Source organism: Gymnoscopelus microlampas (assembly GCF_963454915.1).
Source record: "Gymnoscopelus microlampas genome assembly, chromosome: 5".
Lineage (NCBI taxonomy): Eukaryota > Metazoa > Chordata > Actinopteri > Myctophiformes > Myctophidae > Gymnoscopelus > Gymnoscopelus microlampas.
Genome location: NC_139942.1, coordinates 19,567,116 through 19,590,986, shown reverse-complemented (window position 1 = coordinate 19,590,986; position 23,871 = coordinate 19,567,116). Strand labels below are relative to the sequence as shown.

Here is a 23,871-nt window from a genome sequence, read left to right as displayed (position 1 = left end):
GTCCCGGTGGTGACTACAGCCGTCCCAACGACACCTACTACTGCAGTCCCGACGGCGACTACTGCAGTCCTGACGACGACGCCTACGACTGCCGCCCCGACGACGCCTACGACTGCCGCCCCGACGACGCCTACGACTGCCGCCCCCACGACGCCTACGACTGCCGCCCCGACGACGCCTACGACTGCCTCCCCGACGACGCCTACGACTGCCGCCCCGACTACGCCGACTACTGCCGCCCCGACTACTCCGACTACTGCCGCCCCGACTACTCCGACTACTGCCGTCCCGACTACTCCGACTACTGCCGTCCCGGCAGCGAGTATTGCCGCCACGACGGTGACTGCTGCCGATGAGAGCACTGTATCTCTTGAGTTTAGTCTCAACACAATCTTCACCTCTGATCTCTCCAACCCGTCTAGTACAGCATTTAAGACTTTGGCTGCCACAGTGGTCTCAGAGGTAAGACAAATGATGTGATTTGTTGTACTTAAGCAAGAACATTCTAAATTCTAACGTTTTATCAATATGCAATGCAGGCAGGAATGTAGCTTATAATATTTATTCATTTACTTTAAGTCAGATGTGAATAAAGTAAATCACAGATTTGTTTTTCAGTGGATGGATATTTGTTCTGTTTGAGTTTGAAAGCTCATGTTTGGTTTTAAATAAAAAGAATCAGTTCAACATGAAAAAGGAAAAAAAGGCGTGGGTGGCGAGTAAACTTTCTTTAACTTCGCTGCAGTGCAGCACAAGTTAGCATTTTCTAGTTGGGAAACAATATTTCCATCAGCAATTGAGCTAAACCAATTTGCATTCTTTTTCAGGTGAACACGATTTACAGCAGCAGCAGTGGCATTACATCTTTCAGACGCTCTATAGTCGACAGTTTCACGTAAGACTGAATTCGATTGATTGCTTACTTTACATTATGAGTTTGGCAATGATTTGCAATGTAATAGTCACGTTGTCTTTCTTACACATTACAGGTCAGGATCAGTTGTTGCTCATATGAGACTGGTGTTCCCAACAGCCTCAGTTCCTTCTACAAGTGCAGTAACAACAGCGATGGAAACTGGAATTAGCAGCACCTCCCTGGAAGTCATCCCTGGCACCATTAGTGCAACTGTTACCCCCACTGCTGCACCTGCTACGGCTGCTGCCACCACTGCTGCACCTGCTACGGTCACAGGTATGTGTGTGTGTATATATGTAATTCAATAGCTGAAATGTCATATCATTGCTGTCGAGTGGAAACCTTATAAGTCAATACCGTTGCTAGCCTGGTAAACCCTCCCTCCAGAAATCGAATTTCCATTTGATTTCTGGAGTGAGTCTGGCCGGATCGCCCATTCTGCAATATTGGCTGTGGGCTGGAGTTGGGCCGGAGTAATACCGTTGACTGACAACCCCTTCAGCCAATGATCGTTTTTCCCCTTCAGCCAATCAGCAGTTCATTTTTACCACCTCCAGACTATGTGACGCAACGGGACTTTTGAGACGGCCATGCCCAAAATAGGTTGCCTTATTGGGATACATGCGTGTCACTCCCCGCCCCTGCCGGTTCTCTAAATTTATATTTTTAAATAGGCTCTGTCATGATTAATTGACCACATATATGAAGTTAAACAACTAAATCCTATCCAAACGATATCTTAATAGTAAATTCCGTGCCTCAAAAAATAAGTTTGAGACCGTTTTAAAAACAAAAGTAAGAAGTGAAGGCACTCGCAGAACAACAATGGCTGCCGTTCGTCTTTTTTCGGCGTCACTCAGGCTGCACTCGGCTTCATTCGGGCTCAATCGAACTCGCCACCTGATTGGCCAACTGTCGCTGTCAATCACAGAACAATGAGCGACGACGCTGATAGGCTCGTCCGTTTGGCAATATTGACAATATTGCAGAATGGGCGTTCATGCCAGACTCACTCCTGAAATCAAATGGAAATGAGATTTCCAGAGGGAGGGTTTACCAGGCTATTATTGGCTTTGCAACCCAGATCAATTGACGGTTGTGTTTATCTCAGTGTGTGGCCAGCCTCCTCTGAACACCAGGATAGTTGGAGGTGAAGACGCTCCTGCTGGGAGCTGGCCCTGGCAGGCCAGTCTACATGGATCTGGTGGTCACTTCTGTGGAGGATCTCTTATTAACAAGGAATGGGTGCTGTCAGCTGCTCACTGCTTCTCAAGGTGGGAAATTATTATCAGCAAGAGATCCGCTACTCTTCCAAGACCATTTCATTAATACTTGCAAAAAGAAAAGTGAATATTGTGCTCATTATGGATTGTCTTTTTTCTTTACTCCTAGTAATAGCCCAGCTGGTGTCACTGTTTATCTGGGTCGGCAGAATCAAGAGGTAACCCTAACTAACTCCAACCCTAACGAGGTCTCTCGGACGGTTAGCCAGGTCATCCGCAACCCCAACTACAACAGTGATACTAATAATAATGACATCGCTCTCCTGAAACTTGCATCGCCGGTGACGTTTACCGACTATATCCGACCAGTCTGCCTGGCAGCATCGGGGAGCACCTTGTACAGTGGCATCGACAGCTGGATCACTGGCTGGGGCGACATTGGAAGTGGTCGTGAGTATAGTGAAGTCAAAACTAAGTCCATTTTATTTGTAACATTTCATACGGGGTGAATTAAACAACAACCAAACAACAAAACATACAGCCCCCCACACACGTACCCCTCCACACACATACACACACACACAGGGACGTGCAGAGAATGTTAGCCGGGTAGGGGCTGAAATTTCTAAAAGGGCACTTTTGGCGAAAATACCCAAAATAGCAGATCTACAAGCTCACAACGCGTCGCAACGTTGTGAGCTTGTAGATCGACCATTTTTGGAACGGGGCACTGCACTCAACAAAGTACAATCAAGCCTTTACTGAAAATAAAGCGTTCATGGATTTCTGCACAGAGACGGCAATTCTTTCAACAAAAAATGCTGCATTGAGGTTTCTGAGAGTTCGGAAAAGGCAGTTCTTTTGAATGCTGCCGTCGGTGACGGCATGGAAAGGGGGCATTTGCATTTCTTTCACCATAGCAAATGTTGCATTCATGGTCTGGAGATGGCACTTTTTACAGACGGGTAAAAGGGCAGGGGCTGAAGCCCCCTTTGACGTCTATGTTTGCACGTGCCTGCACACACACACACACACACACACACACACACACACACACACACACACACACACACACACACACACTAGGGTGACCACCCGTCCCGAAATTCGCGGGACAGTCCCGAAATTGGACCCTCTGTCCTGCGTCCCGCACAAGCAGAGCAATGTCCCGAAAATCAAAGATATGAAAAAAAATATACATATATATATTTTTTGATAATAAATCGGTAAAATCAGGCAAAAATAAGAATTAAGTAACATAACCCTAACCTAACCCTAATCCTAACCCTAAAACCGATATAAAGAAACCAAAAACTGGAAAAAAAACGAACCAGGTCCCGTGAACCGGATTCACCTGTCCCTCAATGGGCCTGTTTGAAGGTGGTCACCCTAACACACACACACACACACACACACACACACACACACACACACACACACACACACACACACACACACACACACACACACACACACACACACACACAGAGCATTTATAAAGTCAACCATCCACAAAAACAAAACATTTGATATGGTCATTTGCTCATGAAACTAACTTTGTGTCTCCCTAGTTGCCCTCCCTTCCCCCAAAAACCTCCAGGAAGTGGAGGTTCCAGTGGTGGGGAACAGACAGTGTAACTGCAACTATGGAGTGGGCAGAATCACTGACAATATGATCTGTGCTGGACTTAGTGCTGGAGGGAAGGACTCATGTCAGGTGATCATTTGAATGGTTGTGTTCATTGTGAGTATTTCTTCCTGGAAATATCTCATTGTTTTAATGCAGTATGTGTTTCCCTGCAGGGAGATTCAGGAGGCCCAATGGTGAGCAAAGAAGGTGCCCACTGGATTCAGTCTGGAATAGTGAGCTTCGGTAAGGGTTGTGCCCTGCCTAATACCCCTGGAGTCTACGCCAGAGTGTCTCAGTACCAGTCTTGGATTAACAGTCAGATCACCAGCGACCAGCCAGGATTTATCACCTTCACCTCCTCTGGGACTAACAGTGACCTGAGCGTCACCTGTACTGGCGTGCCACCAGTCGGAACAGCTACACCTACCACCACCATCCCGACTACACCTACCACCACCATCCCGACTACACCTACCACCACCATCCCTACTACGACTGCCCTCCTGACGACGCCGACGACTGCCGTTCCGACGACGCCGACGACTGCCGTCCCTACGACGCCTACTACTGCCGTCCCTACGACGCCTACTACTGCCGTCCCGACGACGCCGACGACTGCCGTCCCCACGACTGCTGTCCCGACGACGCCTACGACTGCCCTCCTGACGACGCCTACGACTGCCCTCCTGACGACGCCTACGACTGCCCTCCTGACGACGCCTACTACTGCCGTCCCGACGACGCCGACGACTGCCGTCCCCACGACTGCTGTCCCGACGACGCCTACGACTGCCGTCCTGACAACGCCGACGACTGCCGTCCCGGCGGTTACTACTGCCGTCCCTACGACGCCTACTACTGCCGCCCCGACGGCGCCGACGACTGCCGCCCCGACGGTGCCGACGACTGCCGCCCCGACGGCGCCGACGACTGCCGCCCCGACGACGCCTACGACTGCCCTCCTGACGACGCCGACGACTGCCGTTCCGACGACGCCGACGACTGCCGTCCCTACGACGCCTACTACTGCCGTCCCGACGACGCCGACGACTGCCGTCCCCACAGCGCCGACGACTGCCGTCCCGACGACTGCTGTCCCGACGACGCCTACGACTGCCCTCCTGACGACGCCTACGAATGCTGTCCCGACGACGCCTACGACTGCCGTCCTGACAACGCCGACGACTGCCGTCCCGGCGGTTACTACTGCCGTCCCTACAACGCCTACTACTGCCGTCCCGACTACTACTGCTGTCCCTACGACGCCTACGACTGCCGTCCCGACAACGCCGACGACTGCCGCCCCGGCGACGACTGCCGTCCCGGCGACGACTGCTGTCCCTACGACGCCTACGACTGCCGCCCCGACGGCGCCGACGACTGCCGCCCCGATGACGCCTACGACTGCCCTCCTGACGACGCCGACGACTGCCGTTCCGACGACGCCGACGACTGCCGTCCCTACGACGCCTACTACTGCCGTCCCGACGACGCCGACGACTGCCGTCCCTACGACGCCTACTACTGCCGCCCCAACGACGCCGACGACTGCCGTTCCGACGACGCCGACGACTGCCGTCCCGACGACGCCGACGACTGCCGTCCCCACGACGCCGACGACTGCCGTCTCGACGACGCCGACGACTGCCGTCCCGACGACGCCTACTACTGCCGTTCCTACGATGCCGACAACTGCCGCCCCGACGGCGCCGACGACTGCCGCCCCGACGGCGCCGACGACTGCAGCCTCGACGGCCCCGACTACTGCCATCCTGACGACTACCGCCCCGACGGCCCCGACGACTGCCGCCCAGACGACTACCGCCCCGACGGTGCCGACGACTGCCGCCCAGACGACTGCCGCACCGACGGCGCCGACGACTGCCCTCCCGACGACGCCTACGACTGCCGTTCCGACGACGCCTACGACTGCCGTTCCGACGATGCCAACGACTGCCGCCCCGACGACGCCTACGACTGCCGCGCCGACTACTGCCGTTCCGACGACGCCTACGACTGCCGTCTCGACGACGCCGACGACTGCCGTCCCGACGACGCCTACTACTGCCGTTCCTACGATGCCGACAACTGCCGCCCCGACGGCGCCGACGACTACCGCCCCGACGGTGCCGACGACTGCCGCCCAGACGACTGCCGCGCCGACGACTGCCCTCCCGACGACGCCTACGACTGCCGTCCTGACAACGCCGACGACTGCCGTCCCGGCGGTTACTACTGCCGTCCCTACAACGCCTACTACTGCCGTCCCGACTACTACTGCTGTCCCTACGACGCCTACGACTGCCGTCCCGACAACGCCGACGACTGCCGCCCCGGCGACGACTGCCGTCCCGGCGACGACTGCTGTCCCTACGACGCCTAAGACTGCCGCCCCGACGGCGCCGACGACTGCCGCCCCGACGACGCCTACGACTGCCCTCCTGACGACGCCGACGACTGCCGTTCCGACGACACCGACGACTGCCGTCCCTACGACGCCTACTACTGCCGTCCCGACGACGCCGACGACTGCCGTCCCTACGACGCCTACTACTGCCGCCCCAACGACGCCGACGACTGCTGTTCCGCCGACGACTGCCGTCCCGACGACGCCGACGACTGCCGTCCCCACGACGCCGACGACTGCCGTCTCGACGACGCCGACGACTGCCGTCCCGACGACGCCTACTACTGCCGTTCCTACGATGCCGACAACTGCCGCCCCGACGGCGCCGACGACTGCCGCCCCGACGGCGCCGACGACTGCAGCCTCGACGGCCCCGACTACTGCCATCCTGACGACTACCGCCCCGACGGCCCCGACGACTGCCGCCCAGACGACTACCGCCCCGACGGTGCCGACGACTGCCGCCCAGACGACTGCCGCACCGACGGCGCCGACGACTGCCCTCCCGACGACGCCTACGACTGCCGTCCTGACAACGCCGACGACTGCCGTCCCGGCGGTTACTACTGCCGTCCCTACAACGCCTACTACTGCCGTCCCGACTACTACTGCTGTCCCTACGACGCCTACGACTGCCGTCCCGACAACGCCGACGACTGCCGCCCCGGCGACGACTGCCGTCCCGGCGACGACTGCTGTCCCTACGACGCCTACGACTGCCGCCCCGACGGCGCCGACGACTGCCGCCCCGACGACGCCTACGACTGCCCTCCTGACGACGCCGACGACTGCCGTTCCGACGACGCCGACAACTGCCGTCCCTACGACGCCTACTACTGCCGTCCCGACGACGCCGACGACTGCCGTCCCTACGACGCCTACTACTGCCGTCCCCACGACGCCGACGACTGCCGTCCCCACGACGCCGACGACTGCCGTCCCCACGACGCCGACGACTGCCGTCCCCACGACGCCGACGACTGCCGTCTCGACGACGCCGACGACTGCCGTCCCGACGACGCCTACTACTGCCGTTCCTACGACGCCGACGACTGCCGTCCCCACAGCGCCGACGACTGCCGTCCCGACGACTGCTGTCCCGACGACGCCTACGACTGCCCTCCTGACGACGCCTACGACTGCTGTCCCGACGACGCCTACGACTGCCGTCCTGACAACGCCGACGACTGCCGTCCCGGCGGTTACTACTGCCGTCCCTACAACGCCTACTACTGCCATCCCGACTACTACTGCTGTCCCTACGACGCCTACGACTGCCGTCCCGACAACGCCGACGACTGCCGCCCCGGCGACGACTGCCGTCCCGGCGACGACTGCTGTCCCGACGGCGCCGACGACTGCAGCCTCGACGGCCCCGACTACTGCCATCCTGACGACTACCGCCCCGACGGCCCCGACGACTGCCGCCCAGACGACCACCGCCCCGACGGTGCCGACGACTGCCGCCCAGACGACTGCCGCACCGACGGCGCCGACGACTGCCCTCCCGACGACGCCTACGACTGCCGTTCCGACGACGCCTACGACTGCCGTTCCGACGATGCCAACGACTGCCGCCCCGACGACGCCTACGACTGCCGCGCCGACTACTGCCGTTCCGACGACGCCTACGACTGCCGTCTCGACGACGCCGACGACTGCCGTCCCGACGACGCCTACTACTGCCGTTCCTACGATGCCGACAACTGCCGCCCCGACGGCGCCGACGACTACCGCCCCGACGGTGCCGACGACTGCCGCCCAGACGACTGCCGCACCGACGGCGCCGACGACTGCCCTCCCGACGACGCCTACGACTGCCGTCCTGACAACGCCGACGACTGCCGTCCCGGCGGTTACTACTGCCGTCCCTACAACGCCTACTACTGCCGTCCCGACTACTACTGCTGTCCCTACGACGCCTACGACTGCCGTCCCGACAACGCCGACGACTGCCGCCCCGGCGACGACTGCCGTCCCGGCGATGACTGCTGTCCCTACGACGCCTACGACTGCCGCCCCGACGGCGCCGACGACTGCCGCCCCGACGACGCCTACGACTGCCCTCCTGACGACGCCGACGACTGCCGTTCCGACGACGCCGACGACTGCCGTCCCTACGACGCCTACTACTGCCGTCCCGACGATGCCGCCGACTGCCGTCCCTACGACGCCTACTACTGCCGCCCCAACGACGCCGACGACTGCCGTTCCGACGACGCCGACGACTGCCGTCCCGACGACGCCGACGACTGCCGTCCCCACGACGCCGACGACGCCGACGACTGCCGTCCCGACGACGCTTACTACTGCCGTTCCTACGACGCCGACGACTGCCGTCCCCACAGCGCCGACGACTGCTGTCCCGACGACGCCTACGACTGCCCTCCTGACGACGCCTACGACTGCTGTCCCGACGACGCCTACGACTGCCGTCCTGACAACGCCGACGACTGCCGTCCCGGCGGTTACTACTGCCGTCCCTACAACGCCTACTACTGCCGTCCCGACTACTACTGCTGTCCCTACGACGCCTACGACTGCCGTCCCGACAACGCCGACGACTGCCGCCCCGGCGACGACTGCCGTCCCGGCGACGACTGCTGTCCCGACGGCGCCGACGACTGCAGCCTCGACGGCCCCGACTACTGCCATCCTGACGACTACCGCCCCGACGGCCCCGACGACTGCCGCCCAGACGACTACCGCCCCGACGGTGCCGACGACTGCCGCCCAGACGACTGCCGCACCGACGGCGCCGACGACTGCCCTCCCGACGACGCCTACGACTGCCGTTCCGACGACGCCTACGACTGCCGTTCCGACGATGCCAACGACTGCCGCCCCGACGACGCCTACGACTGCCGCGCCGACTACTGCCGTTCCGACGACGCCTACGACTGCCGTCTCGACGACGCCGACGACTGCCGTTCCTACGATGCCTACTACTGCCGTTCCTACGATGCCGACAACTGCCGCCCCGACGGCGCCGCCGACTACCGCCCCGACGGTGCCGACGACTGCCGCCCAGACGACTGCCGCACCGACGGCGCCGACGACTGCCCTCCCGACAACGCCTACGACTGCCGTCCTGACAACGCCGACGACTGCCGTCCCGGCGGTTACTACTGCCGTCCCTACAACGCCTACTACTGCCGTCCCGACTACTACTGCTGTCCCTACGACGCCTACGACTGCCGTCCCGACAACGCCGACGACTGCCGCCCCGGCGACGACTGCCGTCCCGGCGACGACTGCTGTCCCTACGACGCCTACGACTGCCGCCCCGACGGCGCCGACGACTGCCGCCCCGACGACGCCTACGACTGCCCTCCTGACGACGCCGACGACTGCCGTTCCGACGACGCCGACGACTGCCGTCCCTACGACGCCTACTACTGCCGTCCCGACGACGCCGACGACTGCCGTCCCTACGACGCCTACTACTGCCGCCCCAACGACGCCGACGACTGCCGTTCCGACGACGCCGACGACTGCCGTCCCGACGACGCCGACGACTGCCGTCCCCACGACGCCGACGACTGCCGTCCCGACGACGCCTACTACTGCCGTTCCTACGATGCCGACAACTGCCGCCCCGACGGCGCCGACGACTGCCGCCCCGACGGCGCCGACGACTGCAGCCTCGACGGCCCCGACTACTGCCATCCTCACGACTACCGCCCCGACGGCGCCGACGACTGCAGCCTCGACGGCCCCGACTACTGCCATCCTGACGACTACCGCCCCGACGGCCCCGACGACTGCCGCCCAGACGACTACCGCCCCGACGGTGCCGACGACTGCCGCCCAGACGACTGCCGCACCGACGGCCCCGACGACTGCCCTCCCGACGACGCCTACGACTGCCGTTCCGACGACGCCTACGACTGCCCTCCTGACGACGCCGACGACTGCCGTTCCGACGACGCCGACGACTGCCGTCCCTACGACGCCTACTAATGCCGTCCCGACGACGCCGACGACTGCCGTCCCTACGACGCCTACTACTGCCGCCCCAACGACGCCGACGACTGCCGTTCCGACGACGCCGACGACTGCCGTCCCGACGACGCCGACGACTGCCGTCCCCACGACGCCGACGACTGCCGTCCCGACGACGCCTACTACTTCCGTTCCTACGATGCCGACAACTGCCGCCCCGACGGCGCCTACTACTGCCGCCCCAACGACGCCGACGACTGCCGTTCCGACGACGCCGACGACTGCCGTTCCGACGACGCCGACGACTGCCGTCCCCACGACGCCGACGACTGCCGTCCCGACGACGCCGACGACTGCCGTCCCGACGACGCCGACGACTGCCGTCCCCACGACGCCGACGACTGCCGTCCCGACGACGCCTACTACTGCCGTTCCTACGATGCCGACAACTGCCGTCCCGACGACGCCGACGACTGCCGTCCCGACGACGCCGACGACTGCCGTCCCCACGACGCCGACGACTGCCGTCCCCACGACGCCTACTACTGCCGTCCCTACGACGCCTACTACTGCCGCCCCAACGACGCCGACGACTGCCGTTCCGACGACGCCGACGACTACCGCCCCGACGGCCCCGACGACTGCCGCCCAGACGACTACCGCCCCGACGGTGCCGACGACTGCCGCCCAGACGACTGCCGCACCGACGGCCCCGACGACTGCCCTCCCGACGACGCCTACGACTGCCGTTCCGACGACGCCTACGACTGCCGTTCCGACGACGCCTACGACTGCCGTCCCTACGACGCCTACTACTGCCGTCCCGACGACGCCGACGACTGCCGTTCCGACGACGCCGACGACTGCCGTCCCTACGACGCCTACTACTGCCGTCCCGACGACGCCGACGACTGCCGTCCCTACGACGCCTACTACTGCCGCCCCAACGACGCCGACGACTGCCGTTCCGACGACGCCGACGACTGCCGTCCCGACGACGCCGACGACTGCCGTCCCCACGACGCCGACGACTGCCGTCCCGACGACGCCTACTACTGCCGTTCCTACGATGCCGACAACTGCCGCCCCGACGGCGCCTACTACTGCCGCCCCAACGACGCCGACGACTGCCGTTCCGACGACGCCGACGACTGCCGTCCCGACGACGCCGACGACTGCCGTCCCCACGACGCCGACGACTGCCGTCCCGACGACGCCTACTACTGCCGTTCCTACGATGCCGACAACTGCCGCCCCAACGACGCCGACGACTGCCGTTCCGACGACGCCGACGACTGTCGTCCCGACGACGCCGACGACTGCCGTCCCCACGACGCCGACGACTGCCGTCTCGACGACGCCGACGACTGCCGTCCCGACGACGCCTACTACTGCCGTTCCTACGATGCCGACAACTGCCGCCCCGACGGCGCCGACGACTGCAGCCCCGACGGCCCCGACGACTGCCGCCCAGACGACTGCCCTCCCGACGACGCCTACGACTGCCGTTCCGACGACGCCTACGACTGCCGTTCCGACGATGCCAACGACTGCCGCCCCGACGACGCCTACGATTGCCGCGCCGACTACTGCCATCCCGACGACTGCCGCCCCGACGGCCCCGACGACTGCCCCCCCGACGACGCCTACGACTGCCGTTCCGACGACGCCTACGACTGCCGTTCCGACGATGCCGACGACTGCCGCCCCCACGACGCCTACGACTGCCGCCCCGACGACGCCTACTACTGCCCTCCCGACGACGCCTACGACTGCCGTTCCGACGACGCCTACGACTGCCGTTCCGACGACGCCGACGACTGCCGCCCCCACGATGCCGACGACTGCCGCCCCCACGACGCCTACTACTCCCGTCCCGACGACGCCTACTACTCCCGTCCCGACGACGCCTACTACTGCCGTCCCGACGACGCCTACTACTGCCGTCCCGACGACGCCGACGACTGCCGTCCCTACGACGCCTACTACTGCCGTCCCGACGACGCCGACGACTGCTGCCCCGGCGACGACTGCCGTCCCTACGACGCCTACTACTGCCGTCCCTACGACGCCTACGACTGCCGTCCCCACGACGCCGACGACTGCCGTCCCGACGCCGCCGACGACTGCCCTCCCGCCGACGACTGCCGCCCCGACTGCTGCCCCGACGACGCCGACGACTGCTGTCCCGACGACGCCTACGACTGCCGTCCCGACAACGCAGACGACTGCCGTCCCGGCGACGACTGCCGTCCCGGCGGTGACTACTGCCGTCCCTACGACGCCTACTACTGCCGTCCCGACGACTACTGCTGTCCCGACGACGCCTACGACTGCCGTTCCGACGACGCCTACTACTGCCGCGCCGACGACTGCTGCCCCGACGGCGCCGACGACTGCCGCCCCGACGACGCCTACGACTGCCGCCCCGACGACGCCTACGACTGCCGTCTCGACGACGCCTACGACTGCCGCCCCGACGACGCCTACGACTGCCGCCCCGACGACGCCTACGACTGCCGTCTCGACGACGCCGACGACTGCCGCCCCGACGACGGCGACGACTGCCGCCCTGACTACGCTGACGACTGCCGTCTCGACTACACCCACTACTGCCATCCCCACAACTATTTAATTAATTTAACTACTTTAAAGGTTTTGGGGTATTTGGTCCATTTGTTGATTGTATGTCTTTGGGTGGTTTGGTCCATTTGTTTGTCTAAAGAGCTGAAATAAATATTATTATTTAAAGTATATTGTTGTCTTTCATTTAATTTGGTTTGATATCATTTGTTATCAAAATTGGTATATTTCATCCAAGAAGCGAGGAAAGAAACCTTTCAACAAATACTTAAATATATTATATACTATATTTAATTAATACTTTTTTGTTGTGGTTTTCAAATAGATTTTGACACGGAATCAAATGTTTTAGATTGTCATGATTTACCAGGAGCCTGGATGGCTTGGTTCCAGGCTTAAAACTAAGTATTTTTGGAAATCTCATCGGGAAAATGTTATGGGCTATCTGTGGAACCACAAAATGGCTGCCTGTGCTATGTTCCCCACAATGTGCCTGATTTAGGGAAAAGCCTCACTGTTTGAGTACATTCACATTTTCCGAAATACTCGGACCACAATGAGATTTCTTTGGTAAAAGGGATGTCACGGAACCCCCAAAAGACCAAAAACTAAGTACACAGAGCTCTTCACAGGTCAATTATCCCTTGCTTACTCTACTGTTGCATTTATTGTAGCTGGCTCCTGGAAAAAAAGGCATATGCTAAATGCCTAGTTGCAGATAACTTTATATTTTAATTAAATGTTTTATCTAATTTTTATACAATTTACATGACTAGCAAGATTTTAATTTGTAGTTTTTATGTTTATGCCCATCTGTTTACGCATATTCGAGGCCCTCAGGGATATTTTTGTGCACTGGCCCAGACCAAGGCATGCTCTAAAACGGGGGTTCTCAAACTTTTATATACATTAACCCCATTTTATGGGGGAATTTTTGGCGGTCCCACACTTTATTTATAGTGCAATTTCTAAGTGGAAATATCTTAAAATAAAAGCATACATTTCCCTCTATAATCCAGTACAATGCTTTATTTTTAATCAAATATGTTAGCCTATATACAATGGATAGTTATACAATAATAAACATGCACACACAAATGCTATAACAGGCTGAACAAAATAGTGAAACTAACTATAACGGTTATGGCTTTAATTTACATGTGAATATGATTTTACCACAGGGTTTTCTTTTTACGGTTTCTCGTAGCGCTTTTTTCCTTTCATAGTTTTTTTTTGCAAATGTATGAGAAGTACCAGAACCAACAAATTGTGCATGCTTGGTGAAACTCCAGGAAACACTATGATGTGTATGAAGTTTGTGCATCAGTAGATGTTTTATCTTAGTAGTCCATATATATACAACAATATCAGTTTCTTAATTCATATAATTATATGGAAATTACTTAGAAGGTAGGGTAAGTGATATGTTTTGGTCAAAACAATATGCTCTTTGTTAAGGTTTCTGATGGAATTCATTGCTATAGTGCTAAGTAACAGGTGTGACTCAAGCTCTTTAAAAGGATCCCTGGCTAATATGCCAAATACGCCTTAATGCGTTATAATTGCCCTCTATAAATAACATTCTAAATTTAAAACCTTAAGTATTTTATTTATTTTATAAATAGATCATCTTTTACTCAAGAGGGACAAAGCCTGTCGCAAGTTGATATTTGTCCGTGTGTGGTCCAGTCCTATGAAATGTATGGAATACATGTGCTAATAAAAATGTATTTAAAATATTGACTTGACGCTCATATTAACCGTAGGAAGTTTTAAGCAGTTTTTTCTTAATACATGCTAATAACATTCTTGAGGCTGGACCACACATGGACAAATGACATCAACTTGCAACAGGCAAGTTCTTAGGAGACTCAGGACCTTTGGGGTGTGTAACAGGATGCTGCAGAGATGTTCCATCAGTAATAGACCATATTCACACAACGGCCATATTGCCATTAAGTCAATGAAATGCCACCCCAGTTGCCACAGCAACGCAATGGGGGGGGGGGGGGGGGGGGTCTATAGTGTATACATAGTATAGTGTAAGCTATGTTGTATATTTTGTTAATTGTTGATGGTGCTTATTTTGTGTGATCAACAATCTATCACCAGTGAACATGTGAATGAATACGTGCACTTGTCCAAGTCTATAGTCTATGTTATGTTTTGATTTCAAGAGTCTAATCCTAAATCATTTTTATATGCTGGTCTCGCTTTTTATTTATTCATTCAGAGGTAAAGATGAGGATAGTTTTGATACCAATCAGCATAATGTTGATCCCACTAAAAGGGTGGCTTAAGAAACATGAAGGGCTCCACGAGAATTTAATTGAATGCACTTGGAAATAAAAGATAGGAAAATAAATGTAATATAAGGTGGTGATTTTGAGGGGGAAAAAGTGAATAGTAGACTACATCTTGAATACAGGTTTATAGCCTATGTGTATGTTTGTTTTAATAAAGTTTAAAGTAGCTTACACATTCCATGAACATTTACCAGTAGCCATTCTGTGTACAGATGATGACTATAATAATAATAATAATAATAATAATAATAATAATAATAATAAGGGTAATAATAATAATAATTATTATTATTATTATTATTATTAGCCTATTATTATTAGGATTATTTCAGACACCAATAAGCTAAATGGCTATACTGGCATCTGGTACATTAGTATTTGCCAGATTTAGTTGCATCAATCTGATTGTCTTTTCTGTGGATTTCGCATTGTTCGGATTTATTAGGCTATCTGTCACTCATAATATCATAAGAATTCATAATATAGCATATTAATACTATACGTGTTTTTACAGATAATAATCTACTCTAGCAATGATTTCTCCCACACTAATCACTGCTATTCCGTAGGTGTGAGCGTGCGCTCGCACGTGCGCCTGTCAGTGGTGTAGGCCTACATTTACTCAAGTACTGTACTTAAGTACAGTTTTGAGGTATTTTCAACTTTACTGGAGTATTTCCAATTTTCAGTACTTTTACTTCTACTCTACTACATCTCAGAGGCAAATATTATACTTTTACTCCACTACAATTCGGATCCGGACTTTTACTTGTAACAGAGTATTTCTACATTGCAATATTGATACTTTTACTCAAGTAAAAAAATGTAGTTAGCCTACTTTTCCACCACTGGAAATGAGGCTCCTTCCACACCTGAGAATATGATTTCCGCTCTTAATTGAGCTCATTGGTGTCAGGTGTGGGCCATTTATTTAAGGTGGTTGTGTCTCACCTAGCTTGGCTGCCTGTCTGTGTGCTGTAGGAACATGGGCTGTAAAGCAACCACTCCGTTCAGTGCGTCTGTATTGATGGCTTGGGTTGGTGTTAGTTTGGCACTAGCCCAGTTCAGCACACCTGAAGACGACTTAAACGGAGGTTTTGCTGGTCGGCATCGAGAGTTTGATGGTTATTACGGATTTAAAGCTTCTGACTCTGTCGATTCGCCGACCAGTAAAACATTTCTTGTGCCCGTTTGGAAGAATCTCAAAGGTGAGACAGAGATCCACCCAAAAAACAAAATAAAGGCTTGGCTTTAGGAGGTAACAGTATAGGTCCATCTGGGCACTTCGATGTAAAATTGGATATTTTCTCCAAAATGTAAAAGAAATATATATTTGGAAATGTTTTTAAAGTAAAAGAGTATACGTTATTAGAACATGCTGAAACATTTGACAAATGGGTCTAATATTTATACAATTGCTACAAAACCTGTATATCCAGTATTTATTTTTTATTTTTTTTACATTTTGGACAAAATGGCCAATTTTACATCGAGGTGCCCAGATGTCCCTAGTGCCCACCTATCCTGTATAGGACTAGCCTGTAGCATACAGATAAGAATATTTAAAGGCTAATTGCAATAGAGTATATCAGCAACAAGATTTTGTTTTTTAAATAGCTGATCTATGAGCTTGTAGATCAGCTATTTTCAAATAGCCAATAGGGTTACAATGGTTCAACTTTTTTTGATGCTATATTCATACAACATCTTACTCTCCATAATGGTTCCTAAAACACAAGATGCTGTGCCAAGAATAGCCTACATCAGTGATTCCCATCGGCAGGTCAGGAACCCCAGGGCAGTCCCCAGATGATTAGCTTGAAGGGATATTTCACTTTCAAGTATGTTTGGGGTAATTTTAACGTCTAGCCTACTCTGGCATAAAAGAGCACCCCAGACAGTCTAAGTTGCTTGATTCAGTATTTAGATGTTTGATATTCATTTTAACCGACACGCCCCCTTCCTATATAAACCCATTGTAACCTCAAACTCCCTTTTAACCATGTTGGATTCGGGTGCATTTCTCCATTCCGACATGTCGCCTTTCCGACGTTGACGAAGCCTATACCTAACCCTAACCCTAACCTTAACCGCACGCGGAAGCCACTAGTCGGAGTGGTGAGATGTCGGAATGGAGAGTGAACACCGTTGGATTCATTGAAAACACCCATCCTTGGTTCTGGTGACTGATCTTGTCCTTTTTCATTTTCAAAAAACATTATAAAAAAATAAATGAAAAGATTAATAGAAAAAATACGATCTCCTCACGCATTAGAAGGACAATACCAGTCACCTGAACCAAGGATGGGTGTTTTCAATGAATCTAACATGGTTAAAATGGAGTTTGAAGTTACAATGGGTTTGTATAGGAAGGGGGCGTGTCTGATCACGTTTATCTCAAATATCTAAATACTGAATCAAGCAACTTAAAAGCTGTCAGGGTGCTATTTTATGCCCGAGTAGATGTACAAATTTAAATTACCCCAAACATGTTTGAAATTGAAATATCCCTTAAAGGGATATTTCACTTTCAAAAAAACTTTGGGTCATTTTATCGTCTACTCAGGCTTTTGTGATCCCCCAGACCGTTTTTAAGTTGCTTGATTCAATATTTAGATATTTGATAATCATTTTATCAGACACGCCCCCTTCCTATACAAACCCATTATAACTTCAAACTCCATTTTTAACATGTTAGATTAATCAAAAACACCCGTCATTGGTTCTGGTGACTCACCCTGCCCTCCTAATACGTGAGGGGCCGTGTTTTTTCGATTACTTTTTTCATTTATTTTATTACATTTTTTTAAAGTATTAATTTTTTTTTTCATTTTCCCAAAAAAATATTAAAAATAAATGAAAAAAGTTATCGAAAAAACACGGCCCCCTCGCGTATTAGGAGGGCAGGGTGAGTCACCAGAACCAAGGACGGGTGTTTTTGATGAATCTAACATGTTAAAAATGGAGTTTGAAGTTATAATGGGTTTGTATAGGAAGGGGGCGTGTCTGATAAAATGAATATCAAATATCTAAATACTGAATCAAGCTACTTAAAAACGGTCTGGGGGATCACTAAAGCCTGAGTAGACGATAAAATTTCCAAAAGTTTTTTTGAAAGTGAAATATCCCTTTAAATGTGCAACAGTGTTTTCTCACTCAGCAGTAAACAAACCAACATACAGTACAAGTGTACAGTATACAACGTATCTACACATTTCTAAAGTAACAATTTAATGACTTTTAAGACCTTTTTAATACCAATTGGCCAAATTTTCAAATATTAGCCTACGTAAGAAAGAGGCGAACATTGTGATAATAGCCGATCAACAAGCTCACTACGCCTCGCAGTGCAACAAGACGTTGTAAGCTATTTTCACAACATTTATCTGTGGAACCGAGTCAAACAAAATGTAATGCCTCAACTACAATTCCAAGTACTTGTCATGGTCCCCAGTTCAAATATGATTATTTTGGGGGTCACGGCATGAAAATTTTGGTAACCCTTGGCCTACATGACAGATAGGATGTGTACAATTTCTCAGCTCAAAATAGATATTTGGAAAAATAATTTATGCTTGATATGATAATTTTACTTACTTTACTTTACCAAATAAACGAATAATGGTGAATGTGACACACGAAAACGTCATACAATACAGCTTGGAGAAGATGACTGGTTTATATGTAACTTGAATGTTCATTTCACCACAGTTGGGAAGCAGCTAAAGCGACTGACCTGTCTGCCTGCACACTGTCACAACCACACGGACTCCTTGACCAATGGGTCTTGGTTGCTGTTGAAGTTTTCCTACACTGGCTGCCATTTCCCACAATGGGTAAACTTCAAATGCATCTCTGCCAGAAATGTCCCTGCTATGAATTGAATGAAACTATCGAACAGTTGTCATAATAAAAGGGTGTTGTCTCTCTTCATAGACTCTAAATGAAGTAAGATATAATGCAGTGGATCTGCAGTTCTTTGACCGCCTGCTGAGGAAGAATGTGACGGCCACAGCCATTTGTAAGAGTCCCATCAGCTCTCCAGACTCCAGACTACTTGTGCTGCCTCAGGTTACCTGTGGGAAAGGAGACATCACTGTGAAATTACCTGTTGGAAGTGTGCTGAAGAAGGTTCAAGTGCTTGGTAAGGGTGGCATTCTTGTTGTAAAAAATGTTCAAAATTATGCATTTGCATATTACGGATAGACAAAAAATAAAAAATCACACCCCCAGTGTGAAGTGGGCGGTGTGGTCACAGTGGTCATCACAGACCCATGACTCACTTTTAAAAAAAGTGTTTTTTTAAAGTGCATAGTTCTATTTATAGGACTATGCACATGTGTCATGTGTCTCGCTAGCCAATCAAAGTGCTGAATAGAGTCAGCCAATAGAGTCAGCCAATCACAGTGCAGCTAGTGGTCATCACAGTGATGGAAGCTCACTTAAAGAAAAGTATAGATTTGCATTGAATGTAGGGGTTAGGGGTGTACAATGGGTGGCCAATCACAGTGCAGGGTTAGGGGGGTACAATGGGTGGCCAATCACAGTGCAGCAAATGTCAATGTCCCAACCTCACATATAGGAGCGGTTACACCGCCCAAAAACTCTGACGTCATTAACATGCATTTGTTCAATCATGCAATCTTACTGTGCATGATTTCATGTTTAGTCTATTTGTTATGCTAACCTCCAGCAGTAAAGTGTCTACGGGTTGTCTAAGAAAGAGCTATTTAAATCTTGTTCCCACAAACTGTATATGTATTTAAATCTGTTTGTTCCCACCGACTGTAAATGATGCATGCATGAATAGCACCCTCACCACAGGTAGTGTTAAGAGAAATTCTGTGCAAACGTTAAAGTTTAGCACCCCAAATCCAAATTATGCTAGTAGCATGGTAACAAATCGATGTAAATCATGATGTACTGTTCAGTCATGCTACAACACATTTAAAACAACTTTGTTAATGTATTTGCAGCACGCCAGTCCCTGTTGCATGCAGACCAAGGATACAATCTAACACACTGGAAGACTTCTAATTCTTTGATTGTAAACATTTCCGTCCTGAAAAAGGTAAAGAACATATTTCAAGGTGTCATTTATTCTTACGTTGTGTGTACTGTTAGATAAGAGTAACCCCCCCCCACACACACACAACATTGTAGTGGCATGATAGTTAATTCACTCACAGACCACTTTTTAGACACATCTCTCCAACTGCACCTTACATTTCTATTCAGTCAATTATATTGCAGCAACTCAATGGATTTATGCCTGTAGACATGGTCAATATGATGTGCTGCAGTTCAAACCCAGCATCAGAATGGGGAAGAAGGTGAATTAAGTGACTTTGAACGTGGCATAGCCAAAAGGGCTGGTCGGAGTATTTCATAAACTGCTGATCTACTGAGAATTTCATGCACAATCATCTTTAGTGTTTTCAGAGACTGTAAACTCACTATCCAGTAGCAGTTCTTGTTGATTCCAGAGGTCAGAGGAGAATGGCCAGACTCGTTCGAGCTGACAGATAGGCAGCAACAGTAACTTGAATAATCACTTGTTAGAGAAGAAGCATCCCTGAACGCACAACAGGTCCAAACGGGAGCATACCAAAGTATGTTCCTCAGCCCTATGTTCCCTCAAAACTAACACTAACCCCAAGCTTAATCCTAAACTGAGGGAACATGGGCTGAGGGAATATAGGCTTGACTCCATCCAAACTTGAGACAGGGGCGTCACAGCCATTTGAAAGATGTGGGGGCTCTAACAATTGGGGCAGTGGTGTGTGCACAGCGCGTTTTATTGGGGGGTAGCTGTAATGTAAATCAACACTTTAATACATACTTGGCCTACTGCTATACAATTGGATAATGGCTTTCCGTTTCCTTCCAAAGCCCATCACTGTAACTTCAATTCCACAAAGTTTGATTTTTTTTAATTTGTCTTTCTATTTGGCGCATGGTCTTCTTGCATAACAAAATGAACAATGTCAAACTCAGTGGCTGTCAACAGCAAACTATTACACAAACAATTTTGTATGAATCTAATTATATTCAACTAGAAGTTCGGGCCGCTACGCGGCCCGAACGTCTAGCGTGATGCGTCGTTCACTTTGCAGTGCCACCTTACAGGCACCTCACAGTGTGAGAGAGAGTTTTGTGCTCTCCTAAATCCACGGCAGGCTTTGAAAGTACCCACTTCAGAAAGAGGTGACGTGCATCACCTCTCCAATGACCAAAACCCACTATGGAAGCCGTCGAACTGGTGCGATCTGACGGCATCCTAGAATTTATAGGTAGGATGTGATGTCATGCGTGATGTCATGCTGTCGTGAGATTACGTCACACTGGCGTTGTGTCCATATTCGGGACGACCGTCTCATCGTGATGTCAGATTACGTCACACTGGCGTGATGTCAGATTACGTCACACTGGCCACATACAACGTTCGTACATACTGACAACCGACATGGCGCAGGATTCAAATTGTATATATAGATAGATGACATTTTAGGTGCCTCATCACATCTATATATACAATTTGAATCCTGCGCCATGTCGGTTGTCAGTATGTATGTATGTAGCCAGTGTGACGTAATCTGACATCACGCCAGTGTGACGTAATCTGACATCACGATGAGACGGTATATGACATCACATCCTACCTATAAATTCTAGGATGCCGTCAGATCGCACCAGTTCGACGGCTTCCATAGTGGGTTTTGGTCATTGGAGAGGTGATGCACGTCACCTCTTTCTGAAGTGGGTACTTTCAAAGCCTGCCGTGGATTTAGGAGTGCACAAAACTCTCTCTCACACTGTGAGGTGCCTGTAAGGTGGCACTGCAAAGTGAACGACGCGTCACGCTAGACGTTCGGGCCGCGTAGCGGCCCGAACGTCTAGTAAGGATTTCCTTTTATAACTAGTAAGTTATAAAAGGAAATCCTATATTAAAATTGGCTAATGGGAGGGCGGCCCGGCGGGCGGACCATGGCCACGTCACTCTGACATAACCATAACTATGAACAAACCACTGCCACGTCACTCTGACAAAATAACCATAAACAACCCACGGCCACATCACTATGACTCATTGTGACATCATTATGCAAACCCGTTGCTCATGCTCAAAGGTGCTGTGTGCTAGGTTCTTATACTCCTACTGTAAACGTGTGCATGAACTTTAGCTTGGTTTGCATGTGCAATGGAAGATTTCAGGACCAAAATGCCCCTTGAATAACATTTCCAAGAAACTTTACTTTCTGTAACATGAAAGTTGTTTTCCATCTCAGGACCAAGAAAGTATTTGTTTCAGTGTTTTCCATCTGATAACCAAGAGTGTATTTTAATCCAGTAAGTGAATGCTTCTCAAAGTGGGGTCCAGTGTTCCTTGAGGGGGTTCCAAATGTAACTCTGAGATTAATGGAGGTCCTTCAAATAAAAAAAGTTTGGGAACCAAACATTGTTTCTGTCAAAATAAAGAATCCACTTTTAACAGTACCAGCTGTGAAGTACAAGGCAACACTATACAGTATCTAATATGCCTGATATATTTGGTGTTTCACATCTCACTCAAATACTAAAATATATAGTATAAAATCATAGAAATGCATGTTCACCTCATGTTGAATTAAGCAGGCTTAAAGAATGGCACTACATGTTCCTAACACATTACATTTGTATCAGCCTGAACCACATCAGGCAAATACAATTAGCAGGTAGAAAATGTGTTTGAGAATGGAATTTAATGCTGCACTATGTAATTTTCCTCTTCTACCCCGTATTTTAACCTGGTTTCTTGCACAAGTGCTGACCTTGTTACCATTGAGCTAATAGCGCCTGCCTGATTGCTCAGGGGAGAAATTAAATCTTGACCATCAGGTCAAAGTTTGTGTCAGATCCTGTGTCTAGGCGAGACATGACATTTGACACAATTTAAATGTCTCGATAGAAGAGCAGGGAGACCAAATACAACCACAGATTGGACAAAAGTACAGTTTATTAATTAAAAAAGTCACATTTAAGCCGCTTTAGGAATCACCCTATTTTTTGGGGTTTGTAACTTTTTAAAGGTTCTTAAGGGTACCATTATCATGTAGCATTGTCTAGGCTTTCTTTATCACTCAATTTACCACATTTCTATAATCTGTATAATATGAAAAATGTACTATACTGGTGTGTCACATATTTTTATGGCCCAACAACATCCTAAAGCTTTACAGTACCCCTTTCTTTGCAATCATTTAGTATTTTACTTACTTTTGATCAATACATTTTATTTATATTGCACTTTACATTTGAAAAAAATCTCAAATTTATACTGCATAAAAACATATCTAAAAAGGGTCAACCCCAGTATAGTACTTGAGTCAAAGTATACAGTAGCTACTCCAGGTCAAATACTACTCTACTACAAGTGAGTATTCAAAAGTACCAATTACAAAGTCCATTTTCTTTTTAATAGCAATGCATTGCTGTACTGACATTCTAGACATTTACCCCCAAAATGTGAAGATTCCCCTGACATTTTCAGCAAATGTCAATAGTGATAATAGCAGATCTACAAACTCACAACGCATCGCATCACGACACGCTGTGAGATTGTGGATATATTATTTTCACTTTTTGAAATGGGGCTCAAGTTTAATTCACTACATTTCTAGTAATTGGAAAAAGTACACTATGGAGTCAAAAGTACAATAGTTGTCTTTGAAATGAGTGAATGTCATCCAAAAAAAAAGTATGATCAAGTACAGATACTTAAAATGTACTTAGTTACTATCCACCACTGGTCGTAATGTGGTCAAGATTTCAGCCCGACCCTAGCCTCATGGACTTTCTTTATACAAATTTAAGTTAAATAT

General features: G+C 51.2%; 1 long non-coding RNA gene across 1 annotated transcript; it reads left to right on the top strand.

Annotated features, from left to right (window-relative positions):
* The first annotated feature begins 362 nt into the window (after positions 1-362).
* On the top strand, positions 363-1,180 carry LOC311045570. The gene is made up of 3 exons (XR_014600781.1): positions 363-462; positions 828-895; positions 990-1,180. It is a non-coding gene; the product is annotated as an uncharacterized lncRNA (long non-coding RNA).
* Positions 1,181-23,871: the final 22,691 nt, after the last annotated feature.